Source organism: Balaenoptera physalus (genome assembly GCF_965194825.1).
Source record: "Balaenoptera physalus genome assembly, chromosome: 10".
NCBI classification, from domain to species: domain Eukaryota; kingdom Metazoa; phylum Chordata; class Mammalia; order Artiodactyla; family Balaenopteridae; genus Balaenoptera; species Balaenoptera physalus.
The window spans coordinates 33028742-33052687 of record NC_138889.1 but is presented as its reverse complement, the minus strand read 5'-3'; the positions used below and the strand labels follow the sequence as shown (position 1 = coordinate 33052687).

Here is a 23946-nt window from a genome sequence, read left to right as displayed (position 1 = left end):
GCTGAGGGAAAGCGAACTGAAGGAAATGTTCCTGTGAAAGCATGGACAGTATAGCAATACAGATCTGGGAGCATCCACATAGCACAGAGGGAAGGGCAGGGGCTTGAGTGGATCTGCTCTCTTGAGGAGACTGTATAGAGGAAAGGCCAGAAGGTGGAAACAGAGCTAGAGGAAATGCCCAGAGCAACGAGTCAAGAGGAATAAGAGAAGCTGTGGAAGAAACAGAGGACTATCAAAGAGCTAGGCAGAGGCTGAACACATGATGTCTTGGAAATCAGTAAAGAGGAGGTTTCAAGAAGGAGCAGGTGGTCAGCGATATCAAATGGAGGTCAAACAACGTCATGGAAAACAAAGACTGAGAGATGGCTTTTGGATTTGGTAACAAAAAAAAAAAAATGAATATCATTCTTGACTTCTCAGAGAGCCTCATTAGAAGGTAAGAAAGAATAAAAACCAGAGAAGAGAGTGCTAAGGAATAGGCTATTACTAATCCCTGGGAAAAAAATGGTTTTCAGTGATATTTTGAAGAGTTAAGAAGGCAAACCACTGGTTACTCACCAGACATCCTGAAACACCTCTGTGTTCAGGAATAGGTTGCCATATGTTGTAAGCAGAGACTAAAACCATATAAAACAATTCTCTTAAAACCTCCAAGGTTGGGAAAGCTGTGAAAAATCCCAGTATAAAATGTTTTCAGAAGCTTTCCCCATCTTCCATTCCTGCTTATTCAGAAGAATATTTACAGTCATTTCTTTTCCAGAATGATGTCTCCATTCTGTCATTGCAGCATGCAAAAACGCAGCTGGCTGCTTTCTTCTTGTTTATGTTTTACTTTAAAGTAACTCAGATCTGAAATAGCCCAACTCTCCAGCTGTATCTTCATAAGCTACTAAAGTTTTAGAAAACACCTAAACTTATCCATTCATTCTAAACCTCTGTATAAACTACTTATGGCTCAGAATTACCTATCTCCTAGCTTTCACTCAAAGAAATGAAGTAGCTGTGTCCAAAAACTCTTTTAAAAAATCACTTTTATTTCACCATTTAGTGAATTCTATGTGAGCCAACCATTATGCTGGTTTCTGAAAAGATGAATGACTTCCCAGCCTCAAAGTTTTCACACTTCAGTTGGGGCTAACATGTACTCTTTTTCTCCCATGGGAGAAGGTGTGACTTCCAAGAAGAATAAATTTGAAGATATGCTAAGAGTCCCAGCTCAGATTATCACAGGAGAGCCAGTGAGTGGAGCTCACTGATCTATACCAGAAGGGAAACTGCACAGCATTGCTCTTCCCTGAAAATTACTTTATCATTATAATTGATAAGTGGGGCAAGGACCAGGGTGGAGAGCCAAGAGCTCTTTAAAGACAAATTCCTTCGCCTGGTTAGGGGCATGGCTTATACTTTGTTCTTTTCACCTTGGAGTGAGCATTAATGATCTTCTCCTGCTTACTGGGAGCACAATTACAATTTGCTCTAAACTATGCTAAAAAGAAGATCATTAAAGGGCGTGGATAAAGAAGATGTGATACATATATACAATGGAATATTACTCAGCCATAAAAATGAACAAAATTGGGTCATTTGTAGAGGCGTGGATGGACCTAGAGTTTGTCATACAGAGTGAAGTAAGTCAGAAAGAGAAATACAAATATTGGATATTAACGTATATATGTGGAATCTTAAAAAGTGGTACAGATGAACCTATTTGCAGGGCAGGAATAGAGATGCAGATGTAGAGAACGGACATGCGGACACAGGGGAGGAAGGGGAGGGTGGGATGAATTAGGAGATTAGGATTGACATATATACACTACCATGTGTAAAATAGATAGCTGGTGGAAACCTGCTCTATGGCACAGGGAGCTCAGCTAGGTGTTCTGTGATGACCTAGATGGGTAGGATGGGGGTGGGGGAGTGAGGGAGGTTCAAGAGGGAAGGGATATAGGTATACTTATAGCTGATTCACCTCGTTGTACAGCAGAAACTAACACAACATTGTAAACAATTGTATTCCAATTTTAAAAAAAAGGGTGTGGACAGATTCGAATGACTTTATCTAAATGAGAAAATGCATTCCTGCTTTTAAGTGAAAGAGCTCAGCTCAGTTATAGCAATGACTTTGTTTTCCCTTCCTTCTGAGGGAACATTTCAAGCTAAGGAAATCTGCCAAATCAACCTAACATTTCTTCAACATGTTTGACATTTTCAGCAGGGAGTCCAAAAGGTCACCAGAAGTTAGTTCAGTATCTGAATTTACTGTGCATCTCACTTTGTCATATAATATTTAGAGTTGGTCATTTTGAGATGTCTAGATAGGTAGTTTTTCTTCTGTGTTTCTTCCTCCCAAAAATATTAATTGAGCCATTCAGTATTTGAATATCAATGAGCAAAAAGCTAATAGATAGCTAGTGGGAAGCAGCCGCATAGCACGGGGAGATCAGCTCTGTGCTTTGTGACCACCTGGATGGGTGGGATAGGGAGGGTGGGAGGGAGGGAGATGCAAGAGGGAGGGGATATGGGAACATGTGTATATGTATGGCTGATTCACTTTGTTATGAAGCGGAAACTAGCACACCATTGTAAAGCAATTATATTCCAATAAAGATGTTTAAAAAAAAAAAACTACCATGACAAATTTTCTAAATTTATGCCTTTTAGGTATTGTCAATATTTTTAAAGATTAAAATTCATTCACTATACATCTTTAATTTATTAACATTTTGCAAGCTCATGCCTCTAAATTTCTCTTATTCTTTTACTCTCAGTTAGGAGGCAGCATACAAACCAACAGCTTTATATAGAGGAAAATGGTGGGGAAAGAATTACGTCCCACCTTCTTGGTAGAAGAATGCTTAAATATTCAAGGTACATTAGGAATTTCTCTAAAATAAAATATTGAGCTCACCTGGAGCTACTTTGCTTTTACTTACATCCTGTTAGTTTAAATAGATCCAAACTAATTGTTCTCTAATTGCTCCATGTTTGTTTATTGAGCCAGATATTAAATCAGGGATTACACCAGGTGCCAGTGATTCAAAGGTCAAACCAAGAGCTCGCAATTGACATAAGTTTAGCCTCTATAATGAGATTCTGAGTTTCTTGATGGCAAGAATTATTTTAAATGTTCCATGAATTATTTATTATTCTGAGTAGCTTAACAGAAAATCAGTACTTAAAAGAACTGGAGAGCTAGGAGGAACCTTATATACCATCTAGGGTAGGGCTAATCAATAGAAATACAACAGGATCCACAATGAGAATCACATATGTAATTCTAAGTTTTCTAGTTTCCACATTTAAAAAAGCAAAAAAAAAAATGAAATTAATTTTGATACATATTTTATTCAAGGCAATATATCCAAAATATTATCATTTCAACACATATTCAATAAAAATTATGAATAAGGTATTTTACTTTCTTTTTTTGTAGTAAATCTTCAAAATCCAGCGTGTGTTTCATACTTACAGCACACTTAAATTTAGGTTGGCCACAATATCAAATGTTCAGTAGTCACATGTGGCTAGTAGATACCATGGTGGGCAGTCCAGTCCTAGAGTCTAACCCCTGCACTTTACAGATGAGAAAAACAGAGATTCAGAGAGGTGAAATGACCAGCCAGTCAGTGAACTGAAGAGAAACTCTAGAGAAAAAGTGATTGCATAACCTGAAATCACAGGGTTTCCCTACTGGGAAAGTTGTGATGACTTTTCCCACTTATTAAACCCACGTGATGCCTCTCCTTTTTCCCTCACCTCCAATATCTTAACCCAGGGGTCTGGGTAATCATGATGAAGTCACTGCCTTCAAATATAGGTAAGAAATTTGTTCCCAGGAACTGGTTGTATTTGCCCTGCCACACCTACTGATGAGACAAAACCACTTTTTTAATGATCTTTGCCCTGACCACTCTTCAGATATGAATTTTTTTTGATATAGTGACTAACTGTTTTTGGAGGTAAATACAATTTCAAAATTTCCTCTCCACATTAAGGTTTCTCTTGCCCCTTGAAGACAAGATCTGATCTGTTCCTCTTCACAATCTTGCTCTTCAGCCAATAAAAATGAGTAAAGTTAGTGATCAGAAATGTAACTGAGATTTTCAAAAGGTCAAAAGAGAAGGGCAAGGTAGAGGTGTGAGGTGAGTTCTTGCAATTTAGAATTTATTCCTCAGAAAGGTTATGGACAGGAAGTGCTTGCCTAGGACAGAAGAGGCATATTAAAAGAGTCACACCAGGCTGGACCCTGTGCTTGGCACTGATTCTATCAAGTGAAATGAAGGACCCAATTACGCTTGATGGCGTGATAAGTGGAGAGAGCCCAGGCACTCAAACCAGGATAAGATAAGGAAGTGCCACTGGGAACTGAGAAGAGTGAAAGCTGCAGTCAATGGGATATGTTTTCTACAGAAACCTTTCCAGAAGATGATTTGTAAATATATTGCCAATCAGATTAAGGCATAACGTTCAACATATCAATAGACCATAAGGCGCAATTTGAGGAATTACAAAACAGTGACAGCCCATTCCGATGACTTGTGCGGAAGCTGGAGAACCAGAATCTGTCCACATTCTTGGTGTTCCTCCAGCAGAACTGGTGCAACAAATCAACTTATCTACCTGTGACGGCAACACCACCTCCCCGCGCCCCCGCCCACACACACACAAAATAGGGCTTCAAATTCTAAATTCACCAAGTGAACCCAGTTCGAAGGTGGCTTTTTCTCTGAAGCCTCCCCTGATACAGGTAAGTACTCGTCTTTTCTGCCTCTCATCCTTCTGTCATAGCTACTTTACCACAATGAAGTTTCCATCCTACCGAACTGTGGGTTAGAGTCAACTGATGAGCTTTTAAAGATTAAGAACCCTAGACCAATTAAACTACAATCTCTGTGGGTAGAGCCTGCCCTGTCATTAATATTTTGCTAAAAACAGAGAGATTAAATAAAAATCTATATTCTGAACAGTGAACTATATAGGCTCCTCCATCCACCCTACTTCCCACCATCACCCTCAATTCTAAGAAACCTGGCAATCAGGCTTATACCCTCAAGGCAGTCAAGAGAAAATGCCTACAGATACTGGTATTTGATGGGCAGGAGGAGGCAGATACCAAAAAAAAAAAAAAAAAAATGTATCTAGGTCAGCATCCTGCCTTCCCCAAACCAACCCTGTTTACACGTAGAGCTTCCAATCAGTTTCTTAGTGCCTCACTCTTTTTTATTTTTATGATTCAATTTATTTTTTTTAAATTTCCTTCCCTAAGGGGAACAGGATTTTATTTTTTTGTTTTTTTTATTGATTTATTTTATTTAGTTCACATACAATATTGTTAGTTTCAAGTGTACTGCATAGTGATTTGACATTCGCATACATTATGAAATTATCACCACAATAAGTCTAGTAACCATCTGTATCCACACAAATTTATTACAATATTATTGACCATATTCTTTATGCTGTATATTACATTCCAGTATCTTATTTATTTTATACCTGGAAGTTTGTACCTCTTAATCCTCTTCACCCATTTTACTCCCCACTCCCACCCTTCTGGAAACCACCCATTTGTTCTCTGTATATATGAGTCTGTTTTCATTTTTTTGTTTGTTTTTAGATTCCATATATAAGTGAAATTATTCAGTATTTGCATTTCTCTGACTTATTTCACTTAGCATAACATCCTCTAGATTCATCCATGCTGTCAAAATGGCAAAATTTCATTATTATGGCTAATATTCCACTGTATATATATTACCATATCTCTTTATCCACTCCTCTGTGGATGGACACTAAGGTTGTTTCCACATCTTGTCTATTGTAAATAATACTTCAATGATCATTAGTGTTCATCTTTCTGAATTTGTGTTTTTGTTTTCTTCAAATAAATACCCAGAAGTGAAATTGCTGGATCATATGGTTGTTCTATTTTTAATTTCTTGAGGAACCTCCATACTGTTTTCCATAGTGGCTGCACCAATTTACATTCCCACAAACAGCACACGAGGGTCCCCTTTTCTCCATATCCTTGTCAACACCTGTTATTTATTGTCTTGTTGGATAATAGCCATAATAACAGGTGTGAGATGGTCTCATTGTGGTTTTGATTTACATTTCCCTGATGATTAGTGATGTTGAGCATCTTTACATGTGTCTGTAGGCCATCTGTATATCTTCTTTGGAAAAATGTCTTTTCAGGTTCTCTGCCCATTTTTAAAATGGGTTGTTTGGGGGTTTTTTGATGTTGAGTTGTATGAGTTCTTTGTATGTTTTGGATATTAACCCCTTATCAAATGTACTGTTTGCAAATATCTTCTCCCATTCAGTAGGCTTTTTCATTTTGCTGATAGTTTCCTTTGCTGTACAAAGCTTTTTAGTTTGATGTAGCTCCATTTGTTTATTTTTGCTTTTGTTTCCCATCCTGAGGACAACAGATCCAAAAAAATATTGCTAATACAGATGTCAAAGAGTGTATTCTATGTTTTCTTCTAGGAGTTTTATGGTTTCAGGTCTTAAATTTAAGTCTTTAATCTGTTTTGAGTTTATTTATGTATATGGTGTGAGAAAGTAGTGCAGTTTGATCTTTTTGCAAGTAGTTGTCCAGTTTTCCCAACACTATTTATTTAAGAGGCTCTGTTTTCCCCATTGTATATTCTTGCCTCCTTTGTCATGGATTAATTGACCATATAAGCATGAGTTTATTTCTGAGCTTTCTATTTTGTTCCATTGATCTATGTGTCTGGGTTTTGTGCCAGTACTATACTCTTTTGATTACTATAGCTTTGTAGTATAGTTTGAAATCAGAGACTGTGATACCTCTAGCTCCATTTTTCTTTCCCAAGATTGCTTTGGCTATTTTTAGTCTTTTGTGTTTCCATACAAATTTTAAAATTATTTATTCTAGTTCTGTGAAAAATGCTCCTGGCATTTTGACAAGGATTGTATTAAATCTGTAGACTGCCTTAGGTAGTATGTTAATTTTAACAATATTAATTCTTCCAATTCATGGCCACAGTATATCTTTCCATTTGTTTGTGTCATCTTCAGTTTCTTTCATCAGTGTCTTATAGTTTTCAGAGTACAATTTACTCCTATGTACTTTATTCTTTTTGTTGCAATTGTATATGGGATTGTTTTCTTAATTTCTATTTCTGATAGTTTGTTATTCATGTATAGAAAGACAACAGGTTTCTGTATATTGATTTTGTATCCTGCAAGTTTAGTGAATTTATTTATTAGTTCTATTCGTTTTTTGGTAGCATATTTAAGATTTTCTATGTATACTATCATGTCATCTGCAAACAATGACAGTTTTACTTCTTCCTTTCCAATTTAGATTCTTTTTATTTATTTTTCTTATCCAATTACTGTGGTTAGGATTTCCAATACTGTGTTGAATAAAGGTGGTGAGAGTGGGCATCCTTGTCTTGCTCCTGATCTTAGAGGAAATACTTCCAGCTTTTCACCATTAAGTATGATACTAGCTGTGGGAATGCCACACTCTTAAAAATTAATGAGACAAGAATTTCCCAATACTTAAGGGAAGGGTCTAATATGAAAGTTAGGTACCAAAACTTACAAACAAGAAAAAGAAATTTGAGGAAACAGAGGCCATACAGAAGAAAACTTGAAAAAAATGTATAATGAAAATATTAAAACCCTCAGAAATGTAGAAGTAGTTACTATTGCCTTCACAAAACAGGAGTGGATGTTAAGGGGGGAAAAAAGGAGCACTCAGAAAAAAACCTAGGAGATAAAAATATGCTAAAGTATACATTTAAAAATCAATAGAAGTTAAAAAAAATTAAAAAATAAAAATAAATAAATAAAATAAATAAATAAAATAAAATAAAAAATCAATAGAAGTATTGAGAGATAATATTTGAGGACATTTCCTAAGAATTAGAACAAAAAAAAAAGAACATCATAAAGATAAGAAAATTATAGGATTAATCCAAGAAATCTAACTAAATAATAGAAGTTTCAGGGGGAAAAAAATGGAAAGTAAAAAATTATCAAAGAAGTAATACAGGGAAATGTTCCAGAATAGAAGGGTATGAACAACCAAGCATAAATATGACATGGGAACCAGGAAAAAGGGTACCAAACCTAGAGCAGGAGAAAGGGAGGTCCCAGGATGATGGCTGCATAGTAAGCCAGAGCAGGCCAAGGGAGAAACTCCAAGAGGGATGTCTCCAAGAAAACATATGCCCCTAATAAATTACTTGCTGTGCTTGTTTGAGAACCATTTCAGAGTTCTGCCAGACAGTTCTGGGATAAATTAGTGATCAGTATATAAAAAGTAAGCAAATGTAAAAGTGACAATTTTTTCAACCTTCAAGGAAAAAAACTTATACAATATCAAAACATAAATATAGTACATTATGGGCTAAGCTAATCTCTAGTTAAGTGACTCCAGGAAACTTTACATGATTTCCCAAACCTTAGTATTCTTTATTTTCTTTTTGCTTTTGTCCCTAATTTTTTAGTTTTTTAAAAATATTTTATTAGAGTATAGTTGATTTACAATGTTGTGTTAGTTTCTGCTGTACAGCAAAGTGAATCAGTTCTATATATATATATATATATATATATATATATATATATATATATATATATATATATATATATATCCGCTCTTTAGATTCCTTTCCCATATAGGCCATTACAGAGTACTGAGTAGAGTTCCCTGTGCTATACAGTAGGTCCTTATTAGTTATCTATTTTATATATAGTAGTGAGTATATGTCAATCCCAATCTCCCAATTTGTCCCTCTCCCCCACTTACTTCCTGGTAACCATAAGTTTGTTTTCTACATCTGTGACCCTGTTTCTGCTTTGTAGATATGTTCATTTGTACCCTTTTTTTAGATTCCACATATAAGTGATATAATATATTTATCTTTCTCTGACTATGTTGGTCATATGGTATCTCTGTTGATGATGACCACAGGGGAAGGGTTCACTGAGGCCCCACAGCATATCGTACCTGCACCTCTCCCTTGGCAGTGGGGACAGCCCTCCTTTATGTGAGGGTCTGAGGAACAGGGCACAGGAAACCCCAAAACCCTTAAAGCACATCATTCATTCTGGACTAATTAAGACCTGACCATAGGAGTAATACCTCAGAGGAAACAAACCCGTTTTCCTAGATAACAAATTCTTAGATAACCTGCAATAGGTGATTAAAAATTAAGTTTCTAGTTAGAAAAGAAATTTAGTCATTATTTAAGAAGAAAAAAAGCACAAAAATGGTCACTGGTGGGAAGCTTAACATGTGGAAACCATATTGGTCATAAAGTGAGGAGACCTGTGTCATCTTGTCTCCCCACACCCTAACCCTGGGCTTCAGGTTCCTCAGCTATAAAATGAGGCTGGCTCCTCAGCTATTAAATGAGGCTGGCTTGGATGAGCCTCTTGTTCCCTTCCAACTTGGCAGTTCCATGACCCCAAATGACCCGGGATCTAACAGCCCAGCATTGCCTAAATGTTCCCGAGAACTAGCAGAGCATGAAGTGGTTTCATGTTCTGTTGAGAAATATAAAGATGGGTCTATTACTTGCGGCTAGAAAAAACACATCACTTCTGATACAGAAAGAAGACAGAGGGTGAGGAATCAAACCAGAGCAGTGAGTCTGATTTGCCAAACCCAAATGATTTTCCTCTTTGAGGTTAGAAGACAAGCAGTTTGAGAAAGAGTTACATAATGGTTTATCACTCCTTCACTCTCCGGCTTGTGCTCTGTTATGATGATTGCCTCTCCTAGACCACCTGGAAGGTGAATGTCAAGAGCTCCAACTTGTACTTGAGGCTTTGTCACCAAATTCTCCCATAACCCTAGGTAAGTTCCTTAACCCCCAAGACCTCAGTTTCTTCAATTGTAAAATGGTGGAATTGAGCAATGAATAAATGTGTTAGTAATAATAAATAATAAAGTAATAGGTGAAAAGCAGGGGACAGAAATCACTAAAAGCAACAGGAAAATACACACAGATTATGTCATCAGGATGTAATTTTTATTCATTCACTGAACAAATATTTATTTCTTGTGCCAGGTATTATTTGAGGTACTGTGGATATGGAAGTAAAAAAACGGGAAAAAAGCAGGTATTCCTGCTTTCTTGGAGTGTAAGTTTCTGTCAGGGTGACAGTAAATAGACAAGCAAATAAGTGAAACATGTAGCATGACAGATGGTGACCAATGCTATAGAGAAAAAGGGCAGGGAAGAGATGTAGAGAGTCCAGGAAGGGGGTGGTAGTGGAGTGGGTGTGGCAAATGCCTGACGGAGGAGAAGGAATGAGCCAGGGCTGTTAGAGAGGAGAGCTCTCCAGCACGGGAACAACAAGCACCAATACACCAGGAACCATAGGAACACTAGTGTGGCTGGAACTGGTGGGCTAGGCAGAGAGTAGTAGGAAATGAGTTCAGAGATTTAACAGAGGACAGATTGTATAGAGCTTTGTAGGACTTTGGTATTTACTCAAAGTGAGATAGGAAGAACTGGAGGATTTTGAACAAAGGAATAACTAAATCAACTAAGGGTTCAAAAAGAACACTCTGGTTCAGTGTGGAGAACACAAAAGCTAAAGCAGGGAAATCAGTTAAGAGGTTATTACAATAATGTGAGATGACGGTGACTGGGATCAGGATGATAGCGGTTCAGGTGGGGAGAAAGTTCATATTCTGTGTATTTTAAAAAGCAAACAGGGGCTTCCCTGGTGGCGCAGCGGTTGAGAATCTGCCTGCCAATGCAGGGCACACGGGTTCGAGCCCTGGTCTGGGAAGATCCCATATGCCGCGGAGCAACTAGGCCCGTGAGCCACAACTACTGAGCCTGCGCGTCTGGAGCCTGTGCTCCGCAACAAGAGAGGCCGCGACAGTGAGAGGCCCGCGTACCACGATGAAGAGTGGCCCCCACTTGCCGCAACTAGAGAAAGCCTTTGCACGGACACGAAGACCCAACACAGCCATAAATTAATTAATTAATTAATTTAAAAAAAAACTGATAAAAGGCCAAATTAAAAAAAAAACAAAACAGGTTTTGTTAATGGATTAGATGCAGATTCTGAGAGAGAAAAAAGAGTCAAGAACAACTTTAAGTTTTTCTGGCAAGAATAACTGGAAGGGTGGGATTGGCATTTCCTGGAATGGGGAAGACAGCAGGATGAGGAGGTTTCAAGAAAGATTGGGGGTTTATTAAGTTTGAGATGTTAGACATACAAATAGAGATGTTGAAAAGGTAGTTGGATTTAGAATCCTGAAGTTCAAAAAAGAGGTTGTCAGAACTAGAAATATACAGCCGGGAGTCTTCTGTGTATAAACGACGTTTAAAGTGATGAGGCTGGAGGAGATCACTAAGGAGGAAAAGGAGCTATAGAAGAGTTCAGAGGACTGAGATATGGAGCATTCAAATGTTTAGTGGTTTAGCAAGATAAAGAGAAACCACCAAAGGAACCTGAGAGGGAGATATGAATGAGGTAGGACAAAAACCAAGAGAGAAAAATATCTGGAAGTGAAATGAAAAAAAAGTCTTTCAAGGAAGGGGGATTAGTCAACTGGGTCAAATGCTGTTGATAGGCCAAGTAAGATGAGGACAGAGAAGTGATCATTGGATTTAGCAACGTGAAGGTTGTTAGGAACTTAGACAAGAGATGCTTCATTGACAACATAATTGAAATGGCTTCAAGAGAGAACTGAAGGAGAGGAACTGGAGACAACTGGTATAGATCACTCTTTCAAGGATTTTTGCTGGATAGTAGAGCAGAGACTTGGGGCAGAGTTGTCAGGAGAGTGTTATATTTTTAAGCTGGGCTACTCTACAGTATGTTTGCCTTCTGATGGAAATAATAAAGGGGGAGGAGCAGGGGGAGGGAAGGAAGGAAGGAAGGAAGGAAGGAAGGAAGGAAGGAAGGGAAAGAGGGAGGAAGGAAGGAAAGGAGGGATGGAGGGAGGGAAGAAGGGAGAAAGAAAGAGAAAGAAAAACAAGTAGTGAAGGACAGGGAGAAGAAGGAGAACAAGAGAAGGGAGGGGAAGGATTGAAGGATTGAGGAAGGAGGGGGAGGGGAATGCAAAGGCAGAAGGAGGAGTAAAAATTAATAACACACTGAAAAAGAAAGAGAAGTAATTATCTAAATCAGAAATGGAAGTGAGGACATTACTATGAATCATCAGAAATAAAAAGGATTATAATCCTTTACTATGAACAATTGTAAACCAACAAATTAGATAACCTAGATAAAATGGACAAATTCCTAGAAACACATAAATTACCTACCTAAACTGATTCAAGAAGAAATAGAAAATCTCAACAGACCTATAACAAGTAAAGAGATTGTATCAGTAATCAAAAAACCCCCCAACAAATAAAAGTCTAGGACCATACAGCTTGACTGGTGAATTCTACCAAACATTTAAAGAAGAAGTAACACCAATCCTTCTCAAATTCTTCTGAACAGTAGAAGAGGAGGGAACACATCCAAACTGGTACTATGAAGACAGCATTACCTTGGTCCTATCTGGTGCGAAACACAAAGACATCAGAAAAAGAGAAAATTACAGATCAATATCCCTGATGAGTATAGATACAAAGATCCTCAACAGAATACTAGGAAACTGAATCCAACAGCATAGTAAGAGGATTATACACCATGACCAAGTGAAATTTAGTCCATGAATGCAATGGTGGCTCCACAAAAGATAATTAATCAATGTAATATATCACATTAATAGAATGAAGGGGAAAAAAACACATGATCATCTCAATTGACACAGAAGTGGCGTTTGACAAAATCCAACACCCTTTCATGATAAGAAGCGAATAGAAGCAAATTAGGAATAGACTAGAATTTCCTCAACATGATAAAGTGCATTTATGGAAGACCCACAGCTAAAAAAAATACTTGGTCATGAAGGACTGGAAGCTTTCCCCCTCTAGGGTCATGAACAAAATAAGGATGCCTACTTTCACCACTGCTATTCAATGTTGTAATGGAAGTTGTAGCCAGAGCACAAAAAAATAAATAAAAGTCATTCAAATTGGAAAGAAAGAAGTAAAATTATCTCTATTTACATATAACATGATCCTATATAGAGAAGATCCCAAAGAATCCACAAGAAAGCTACTAGAGCTAATAAATGAAATCAGCAAAGCTTCAGGGTACAAGATCAATGCACAAAAAAATCAGATGTGTTTATATACACCAGCAATAAAGAATCTGAAAAGGCATTAAGAAAGCAATTGCATTTACAATTACATCTAAAGGAATAAAAGGCCCAGGAATAAATTAACCAAGGTGCTAAGAGTTATACACTGAAAACCAGGAAATATTGCTGAACAAAATTAAAGAAGATCTAAATAAATGAAAATACATTCTGTGTTCATGGTACAAAATTTAATATTGTTAAAATGTCAATACTACATAAAGTAATCTACAGATTCAGTGCAATCCCTGTCAAAATTCCAACAGAAATGAAAAAGTCAATCCTTTAATTCATATGGAAAGAACCCCAAATAGCCAAAACAATCTTGAAAAAGAAAAACGTTGCAGTACTCACACTTCCCAATTTCAAAACTTGTTACAAAGCTATGGTAATCACAACAGTGTGGTTCTGGCATGAGGTTAGATATATAGACTAATGGAATAGAACTGAGAATGCAGAAATAAACCCATACATCAATGGTCAATTGATTTTTGACAAGAGTGCCAAATTTATTCCATGACAAAGAATAGTCTCTTCACAGATGGTGCTAGGACATTGGACTTCCCCATGCAAAAGAATAAAGTTGAACTCCCTACTTCAAAGCATATACAAAAATTAATTCAAAATTGATCAGTGACATAAAAATCATAAAACTCTTAGAAGAAAACATAGGAGTAAATCTTCATGACCTAAGATTTGGCAATGGATTCTTAGATATGACACGAAAAGCAGAAGCAACAACAAAAAAAATAGATAAATTGAATTTTATCAAAATTAAAAACTTTCTGCATCAAAAGCATTATCAACAAAGTGAAAAAACAACCTAAAGAATGGAAGAAAGTATTTAAAATCATATATCTGATAAGAGTTTAATATCTCAAATATATAAAGAACTCATATAACTCAACAAAAAGGTAATTCAGTTTAAAAAATGAACATCGGACTTGAATAGACATTTCTCCAAAGAAGATGTACAAATAAGAAATAAATACATGAAAAGATTCTAAACATCATTGGTCATTAGGGAAATACAAACAAAACCACTTTATACCTACTAAAATGGCTGTAATCAATAAAACAAACAAAAAATACGTTAGCAAGGATGTACAAAAATTGGAACCCTCATGCATTTCTGATGGAAATGTAAAATGGTACAGCCACTATGGAAAACAGTTTGGTGGTTCCTCAGAAAGCAATACATAGAATTACCATATGACCCAGCAATTCCACTCCTAGGCATTTACCCAACAGGATTGAAAATGGGAACTCAAAAAGATATTTGCAGACAAATATTCATTGTAGCATTATTCACAATAGCCAAAAGGTAGAAACAACCCAAATGTTCATCAACAAATGAGAAGATACACAAAATGTGGCATATGTAGATAATAAAATATTATTCGACCACAAAAAGGAAGTTCTGATACATGCTACAACATGGATGAATGTTGAAAACATTATGCTATAAGCAAGACACAAAAGGCCAGATATTGTGCAATTCCTTTTATATGAAACATTTAGAATAGATGTCAAATTCATAGAAACAGAAAATAGCTTAGAGGTTACCAGACGTTGAGGGTGGAGAAGAATGAAGAGTTATTGCTTCGTAATTATAGAGTTTGTCTAGAGTGATGAAAAAGTCATGGAACAGAGAGTGGTGATGGTTGCACAGCATTGTGAATGTAATTAATGCCACTGAGTTGAATGGTTAAAATGAAAAAAAAATTTTACCACAATTTACAAAATTAATGATGTAATATGCCAAAAACAATTGAATTATACAATTTAAATGGGTAAATTATATGGTATGTGAATTATATCTCAATAAAGCCATTTAAAAAATTAATGATGCAGAAGAGAGGGAAAATTGCTAGAGTCCTGTCCTTGAGTAGGCAAGAAAAGATGTGATTTACTACATGCAGGGGCTTGACTTAAATAGGAATGTGGCTAATTCACCCATAGTAATATGGATGTAAGTCAAAGAATATGGATACAAATGCAGGTGGTAGGTTTGGGGGTTGGTTGGAGGTTTATCAATCTCAGCTGCCTTAAAAGTATTGTCAAATTATACCTTTCTTACAGTGTTTATTTCTTTCTGCTTAGTGGATCCTTGGTTGTTCTTCCCCTTACCCAACATCACTCAATTGTAAGTTTCTTAAACGTGAATACAATGCTTTAACTCATTTTGAATTTCCATAGAACCTAGGATAATATGTTCTTAAAACAATCTGAATGAATGAGTGAGCAAATTATGGATACAATAGACAACTTGCTCCCAAGAGTTCTGTTGATTTTCATTTCCCATCTTCAGTTTAGTCCATATTCTCTACTTTTGTGTCATACATAAACCAAATATGTTTAGTGACAAACCCTCTTAGCATGCATTCAAATGTAGTCATGTGATAATATTCTCCCATTTCTGTTGGAAAACAATTTCTGTTGGCCCCAGAGGGCAATCGAGCAGTGCCAGCCGGCGAGTTCACCAGCACCAGCATCCCACCCATGGCCCAGACCATGGCTACCTACTTGTGGGCCCTGGCAATGTGGACAAGCAGGAAACAGCAGCTGAGTCATTGAGCAACTTGCTTCTTAAGGAAGATAAAATCAAACCAGATGGTAATGGCCTTTACATTTCTAGTGTCTCATAGAATTTCAATTGCCTCAGTTGTTAGGTATGGGATGTAATTTTGAATGATAGCCCCTTTGTGTCTGATAAAGGTGCTGTTGTCAAGACCAATGCTAATGCAGAGAAGACAAATGAAGAAGAGAAAGAGTTCAGAGCTGTTCAGTCCTTACTCAACAAGCTGATCAGAAGCAACCTTACTGATAACACAAACCAGGTGGAAGACCTACAACAAGATCCAAACTCCCCCCTCTACTCAGTGAAGTCCTTTGAGGAGCTACATCTAAAACCACAGCTTCTCCAGGGAGTCTATACCATGGGCTTCATCTGTCCATCCAAAATACAAGAGAACACACTGCCTTTGATGCTTGCTGATCCCCACAGAAATTAGTTGCCCAGTCTCAGTCTGGTACTGGTAAAACAGCTGCCTTTGTGTTAGCCATGCAAACAGATACCCCCAGGATCTGTGCCTCTCTCAAACATGAGCTTGCCCTTCAAACAAGAAAAGTGATTGAGCAGATGGGCAAATTTTACCTTGTACTTAAGCTAGCCTACACTTTTCAAGGCAATAAATTGGAAAGAGATCAGAAGATCAGTGAGTACATTGGCACCCCTGGGACCATTCTGGACTGGTGCTCCAAGCTCAAGTTCATTGACCCCAAGAAGATCAAGATTTGATGTGGATGAAACTGACATGATGATAGCTACTCACCACCACCAAGATCAGAGCATCTGCATCCAGGGGCTGTTACCCAGGAACTGCCAGATGCTGCTTTTCCCTGCCGCCTTTGAAGACTCTATGGAAATTTGCCCAGATAGTGGTCCCAGACCCAAATATTATCAAACTGAAGGATGAGGAGGAGACAGTGGACACCATGAAGCACTATTATGTCCTGTGAGATAACGGAAACAAGAAGTCCCAGGCCTTGTGTAACCTCTATGGGCCATCATCGTTGCTTAAGCCACAGTCTTCTGCCATACCCCTAAAACACCTGGTTGGCTGGCAGCAGAGGTCTCAAAAGAAGACCATGAGGTGGCTCTGCTCAGTGGTGAAATGATGGTAAAGCAGAGGGCTGCAGTGATTGAGAGCTCCCAAGAGGACAAACAGAAGGTTCTGGTCACCACCAACATGTATGCCCGTATTGTTGATGCTGAACAGGTGTCTGTCATCATCAACTTTAACATTTCCCTTTACAAGAATGGGAACCTAGACAACAAGACCTACCTGCAATGGATGGGGCACACAGGTCTCTTTAGCAAGAAAAGCTTGGCAGTGAACATGGTTGACAGCAGGCACAGCATGAACATCCTGAACAAAATTCAGGAGCATTGTAATAAGAAAATAAAAAGGTTGGACATAGATGATGTGGAGGAGATTGAGAAAATAGCCTACTTGAGAAGATCCACTACCACTGGTACCTGCTCTCGGCTCTCTCCCTGCACAGGACACTAGTGCTTTCATGGCACAGGCCTCAACAGTCACCACAAAGATGACTAGAGAGAAAGTACCTACCTCATTTTAAATTCCATTTGGACTTAAAAATTGTGCAAATGATTGGGGGAAGGTAGAAAAAGTTGTTTACTCAACTTTTGAAGATTAGGCATGAATACACAGAAATTTACCATCTGGATTTCTGTCTTGTGTGTGTGTGTGTGTGTGTGTGTGTGTGTGTGTGTGTGTGTGTGTGTGAGTGGCCAGCGTTTTCCCCATCATTACACTAATCTAGATGCTGTGTCTGATCACTTGCTCGGGATCCTTTGTGGCAGCCCCTGGCTGTTTCCTGGCTAAGAGTGTTCAGGCCAGCATCTGGTCCTTGTGACAGTGACAGAATAGAGGTGAAGAGGGAACACAGAGAGACCCCAGGTAGGATAGGTGTGTAAGCCAGCCATCGTGTTTGGAGAGTGGCATGAAGCAGCAGAGGAGACCTATGAGCTGCTGCTTTGGATTCAGTCTGGGACAGCTCATTTGAGTGCTGTCAGCCCCCTCTGTCCTGACACCCACAGCAAGAAGGGATTTGCTAAGCATGAACAAAATGCAAACCTGAGATCTTTGGTGCACAAAATTTGTGCTACAGAACCATGACCAGTTCCTCTTAGCAGGTGCAATCTGTGTAGAGTGTACATCTGATTACTGGTGGGTCCCTTCCTTGTGTAGTGCACATCTGATTACTGGTGGGTCCTTTCCTTGTGTTTGAGCAAGTCCTGTGGAGAAGTCATCATGAAGAATTAATGATGACCCTTGCTTGCCACAAACCCTGATCTCACAGGCACTTGTAGCATCTTTTTTACATTCCTAACATCACCTTGACCCTTTAGTAACCCCAAGAAAGTAAAAGGTGATCTGAGGCTTGGACCCTTAGTGAAAATTCTGGTTTCAAGTTGATAATGGCCAGCCTCAAGGCAGCTCCAGAAGTGATCAGCAGTAGTCACAAATCCTTGCTTTGTCTCCAAACCCCAGAAGGCAAGTGTTTTGTCACTTGAGACAAGAGCTGGGGAATGAGTTCAGAAATTTGGCATCTTGATTTTATATTCTGAACATCTGTGTTCATGGTGCTTGGAATAAAAACAGGTGCAACTAAGGGACTAGATGGACTGCAGCCATTCATCTGTGCAAGGCAAAAACAATTGCCAAGGCCTTTGCTCTATCCTTACTTGGAATCTTTGTGCAGAATAGTCAGAGCAAATAATAGTCCTATGCACTTCCTTGGCCAAGGCTGTTGGTACCCACAGAGTGACAGAGCAAAGATGAGATGAAACTGAGTTGCAAGAGCAGTATGAAACCCCAGCCAAGAGGAGTCCTCTTCAGCTCTTTGACTTTGGTATAGAACGGTTACTTTACCTTGGACCAGGCCTGGAAGAGGGATTTTCTGTGATGAGAATTATTCCAATCTCAGACCTTCCTTGTAGGCATTTCTGTGTTTTAGGACCAGATCTGTCTCCTGGAAAGGGAAGGGGTCAATGCCAGCCTCTAGGTTATTTCATTAATCTATCATTACAGATACTGCAGAGAGAGCAACAGACCGCCCATCCTGCCACATTCCCCCAGTAGGCTCTTGACTGTGTTGAGTCTTCTTCATGCTTCTGGCCAACTCTGACCCTCCTTGAGAGTCTTGTAAGAAGAGAAGAAATTTTATTCCCCACCACCCAAAGTCTTGTGGACCAACCCTGAAATAATGAAAAACAAAGGCAATAATTAAAGGAGTATAGATTCAAAATAAAATGAAAAATCAATCTTTGTTTTTTAGGACCTTCAGCTCTTAACTGGAATCTCATCAAGTGTTCCTCATTGCAAAGAATGGTGTGAAAAATCCCAGGGGAAAATATGACCCAGGCTTTGTAGAACTGGATTTCTAATTGCAGGGAGAAAATACATGAGATTGAATTAAAATATTTATGAATATTATGACGAACAAATTCTAAATAATGTGACAACTCGTATAAGCTCCAAAGGGCTTCTACCCGTTTGGCCTTCACAGTCAGGTAGTATGAGTCAGAGAAGACTTCTTGGAGCAACAGAGTTTTGAACAGGTTGTTAAAAAGGTAATGCACATAGATTCAGCAAAGGAAGACCTTCTCACTAGGGTAAATGACTAAGGCATATAGATGTAATGAGAAAGCCAAGTGAGGAAGAGGGGCTACAGGGGGTTAAGTAGAAAGTAGGTAAGTTTTCTTTTAACAAGCCTGAAATTAATGCCAAACGCTTCAAACTTTAAGTCATGATTCTTGAGTAATATTTAAAGTATAACATATTGAGAAAATGAATTCAAAAATGATTCACTAATTGAATGATACAATCCAAGAAATGTTTTGATACACTCAAAGGAACTTACTAAATGTTATTATTCTGCCTTGTGTTCTTATAAAATCTAAATGTCATCACAGTATTTTTTGGAAATGGTATTAGGACTAACCTTTATTGGGTGCTTACTATATTCCACACACTATTCTATGTGCTCCACATATACTTCAGTTAATTCTTGTGACCATCCTATGAGGTGAGCCTTATTGACCACCCTTTTTATAGCTGAGGTACAGAAAGGATAACTTAATAGTCTCAAGGTCACATGACAGGTCAGGATTTGAATCCAGGCTGAGTCTGCCTTTCACATGATGTGAGGTACCTCTCCTTCAAATCAACAATGGCAGTCAGACAAATATTTCTCTCAACAGATTCATTTTATGGGGACAAATTTATACACCAAAAATGGAGGAGGTAGGGGCCAAGAGAAGAGTAGGAGAAAAGACTCTAGAATTTTAAGTTGAATTATATCAGATAATTCAATATGAATGTCATATAATTTTTTTTTCTTTACTGAACAGTCTTATAGCCAACAGGAGATTTACTGAGCCTCGTAAGTGACAGCGAGAATAAAAAAGTGCATAAATCAAGTTATTGCCTTAGAGGTGTCTATAATCTAAGGGGGGAGCAACAATGATAAATAATGATGATTTCTCTGAAGCTAATGAAATCAATCCTATTCTTGAGGCATAAGCACTGTGAGAGCACAAAGAAAAAAAATGATTAACTCTGAGTAGATGGTGGAAAGAACTTCAAAGAGGAGTGGGCCTTTGAGCTGAGGTTTAGAAGATGAATAGGATTTTCACTAGGTAAAGCCTCGGAAAAGCACAGTCTGGGCATGAACAAAGGATAGAGATGTGGAGGGTCACAGAATAGTCAGATGGGAATACCTCATAAGTGGAGAAAGATGTGAAACTGGAGGCTGGAGAAGCCCTGGAGTCCTGATAGTGGAGAACCCTGAATGCCACCACACTGAAGCATAGGGACTTAATTTTTTAGGCAATGGAAATTGGCTTGTGTTTTGAGCTATAATGTGAGCTCTTTGAAAGTGAAAACAAGGTTCACGTCTCAATCATCTCTGAATTCCCAGCATCTTGTACAGCATCTAGAACACAATAGACACACACAAAGATGGATGGATGGATGGATAGATGGATGGATGAGGCAGACTCAATACAAGCTTAAGAAGTTCAAATGACAGAAGTTAGTAACTAATTGAATATTTGAGCATCAGGAGAGTCAAAGATGACTTGAAGGTTTCTAGCACAGATTACAGAGAGTACAAAAGGATGAGCTGGTCCGAGGAGGTAAGAAATATTTTAATAAATCTGCCATACTGCACCTAAAAATGTGGAGTTGGGGGGACCACACAGCAAAGAGGAGACAGGAAAGCATTAAAGTAGATAAGCACAATCTGGAAGTCCCTGTGTCTGTAAGTGGGATTCAGGGATAGTTGTCACTCCTTGAGCCCAAACAAACTTCTTCTAGGGTTTGCTCAGGGATATCAGATGAATGCAATGCCCTTGAGCATAGGGGAAGGGTAGGGAGAAGGTGATGTCCTTCAGAGCTCCCCCCTATCCCATCCTCAGGTTTACCTGAGATAGCCATCCCTATCTTTCTCTTTACTTACCTCCTTACTCTCCCCTAACATTATACAGAACCACTGCTACCCCACAGACCCACAGACCTGGGGAAAGAATCAGGTTGGTCAGAAATGTCGTTTTAGATTATACAATGTCTCATAAACTTGATCATATTCTGTCTGGATTTTTCTGGCATTTTAAAAGCCTGCAAAGATCACTGAATTCTTTGGAGGAAAAGGACTAAACTATACATGTATATGAAAAAAAGGGGAGAAAAACTATTAGCAAAAAGAGTAGAAAGTGATACACCTACAATAATACTCTGTTAAATTTTACTATTTACCCAGAAAAAAAAAAAATTAACAAAGGAAAGCTGATGTGCCACACAGAATCCATAGATAGCCGCAAACCAATAAGAATTGTGGTGTTATTTTGGCAGAACTGGTTTGAATCTTTTCTCTGCCAGTCATTATCTGTGTGGTTTTAGGCAAGATAAGTAACTTTTATGAGCCTCAATTTTCTTATCTCTTAAATGGGTTTAATAACATCTCCCTCCCAGAGTTATTGTGAGGATTATATGGGATGATCCATATGAAGTTTTCAGTGCAATGTCTGGCATAAGTATGAATTCAGAAATGTTAGTTCACACTTCCCCTTTGTAAACTGCCGCATAAGAAGCTGGATCAAGCTGATACACAGAAAGAAAGACAGAAACTAAAATGATGCTTGCAATTTGTGGGTAAATGCAGATAATATGAACATAAAAGGGTTTACTGACACCAATACAAGTAAGTAAAATACCGGCTAGTTACTGGCATACAGATTGCAAATATCTTTCAAGTTTCTCTTGCCAAGCCCTCCTTCTCTGGCTCTCCCCCTTGAAGCTTGATTGTTTTTTGAGGTTTTTAAAATTTATTTATTTATTTATTTTTGGCTGTGTTGGGTCTTCGTTTCTGTGCAAGGGCTTTCTCTAGTTGCGGCGAGCAGGAGCCACTCTTCATCGCGGTGCGTGGGCCTCTCACTGTCGCGGCCTCTCTTGCTGCGGAGCAGAAGCTCCAGACGCGCAGGCTCAGTAGTTGTGGCTCACGGGCCTAGTTGCTCCGCGGCATGTGGGATTCTTCCAGACCAGGGCTCAAACCCGTGTCCCCTGCATTGGCAGGCAGATTCTCAACCACTGCGCCACCAGGGAAGCCCCCGAAGCTTGATTGTTAATAACACATTTTTAGAACTTCCCAAAGAGGGAAGGAAGAAGAGAATTCCAACCAACAGGCACGGGCATGCTGTGGAATTGTTTGTCTGAACAGGAATTTGGTGATATAATTGCTGAGGTCACCTAAGAACTTTGAAGACTTTTTTCCAATTTTGAGGATATGATAATTATATAAAATCAATGCCGATTGTGTGCATTTAACCTTCACAACTACATTTTTGCTAATGGAACCTTTGTTGCATTTAAAAAGGGAAAATACTGCAGGGGTCTAGTTCATGGCAGAGCAGTCATTTGGGGGAAAACTTTCATTTTAACCTATTCTCCATAACCTTTCTACCTTATTTTTCTCCCCTCACAATCTTTCTTCTCTCTTCTCTGCACCTTTCACAGTCATAGTTCTTTTATTTATTCATTTGTTAATTTAACAAATACTTACTAAATGCCTACTACATTCCAGGCACCCTTCTAGGTGAATCCTAGTAGGATTCTACTGAATCCTACTAAGGATTCAGTAATGAGTAATATTAAGTCCCTGCTTCCACGGAGACAGAGAGATGACAGAGAATAAACTAATAAACACATGGAAATATAATTACTGGTAATGACCAGTGCTACAAAGAAAAATAAAGCAAGGGGTAGAGAGTAACTGGGATATGGTTACTTGCTTTAACATCACTTTATAGACTCCCAGATGCCCCAGGCTACAAGATTGCCCGAAGTTTCATTGCCCTGTGCTAGTTACCACTTGCAAGAGACTGGAGCCAAGACCTACAAATGCACGGTATAACACCCCCACTCTCCACTACCACCCAATTTCAGCTAATCAAACTGATATGAGAACTAGAAATTTTTCAACAAATAAACCACGTATTAGATTTATAATCATATTACCAAGTCCAAGCTCATACTGCTCACCTCATGACAGGCCAATAAATCTAGAGACAAGTTGTTGGGGCAAGGAATAGTGACTTTATTCAGAAAGCCAGAGGCTGAAAAAATGGTGGACTAGTGTCCCAAAGAACCATCTTTCTCGAGTTAGAATTCAGGCTTCTTTTATACTAAAAGAAGAGGGGGTGTGGTTGGTTGTTGCAAACTTCTTGGTGTCGGAATCCTTTGTTCTTGCAGCTGTCTATGTAGGTCAGGTCATGATGTTCCTATAAACCTCCGAAAAGACAAAAGTTATTCTCTGTACTGCAATTTTTTTAATATATAAATTTATTTATTTATTTATTTATGGCTGTGTTGGGTCTTCGTTGCTGCGCACACGCTTTCTCTAGTTGCAGCAAGCTGGGGTTACTCTTCGTTGTGGTACATGGGCTTCTCACTGCAGTGGCTTCTCTTGTTGTGGAGCACAGGCTCTAGGCACTCAGGCTTCAGTAGCTGTGACTCGCAGGCTTAGTTGCTCCACAGCATGTGGGATCCACCTGGACCAGGGCTCGAACCCATGTCCCCTGCATTGGCAGGTGGATTCCTAACCACTGCACCACCAGGGAAGTCCCTGTACTGCAACTTTTTATTTCTATAGTGGAA

The 23946-nt window shown here is 38.5% G+C and overlaps 1 long non-coding RNA gene and 1 pseudogene across 2 annotated transcripts in view; both read left to right on the top strand.

Annotated features, from left to right (window-relative positions):
* The first annotated feature begins 4676 nt into the window (after positions 1 to 4676).
* LOC309636715 overlaps positions 4677 to 23946 on the top strand; it is a 62620-nt gene continuing 43350 nt past the window's right edge. Inside the window, exon 1 of the long non-coding RNA XR_014250169.1 lies at positions 4677 to 4747. This is a non-coding gene — a long non-coding RNA (uncharacterized lncRNA). The remainder of the gene's footprint in view (positions 4748 to 23946) is intronic.
* LOC309636691 (ATP-dependent RNA helicase DDX19B-like) lies at positions 15612 to 20089 on the top strand (annotated as a pseudogene). The gene is made up of 2 exons: positions 15612 to 15823; positions 15920 to 20089. The product of its transcript is annotated as an ATP-dependent RNA helicase DDX19B-like (transcript).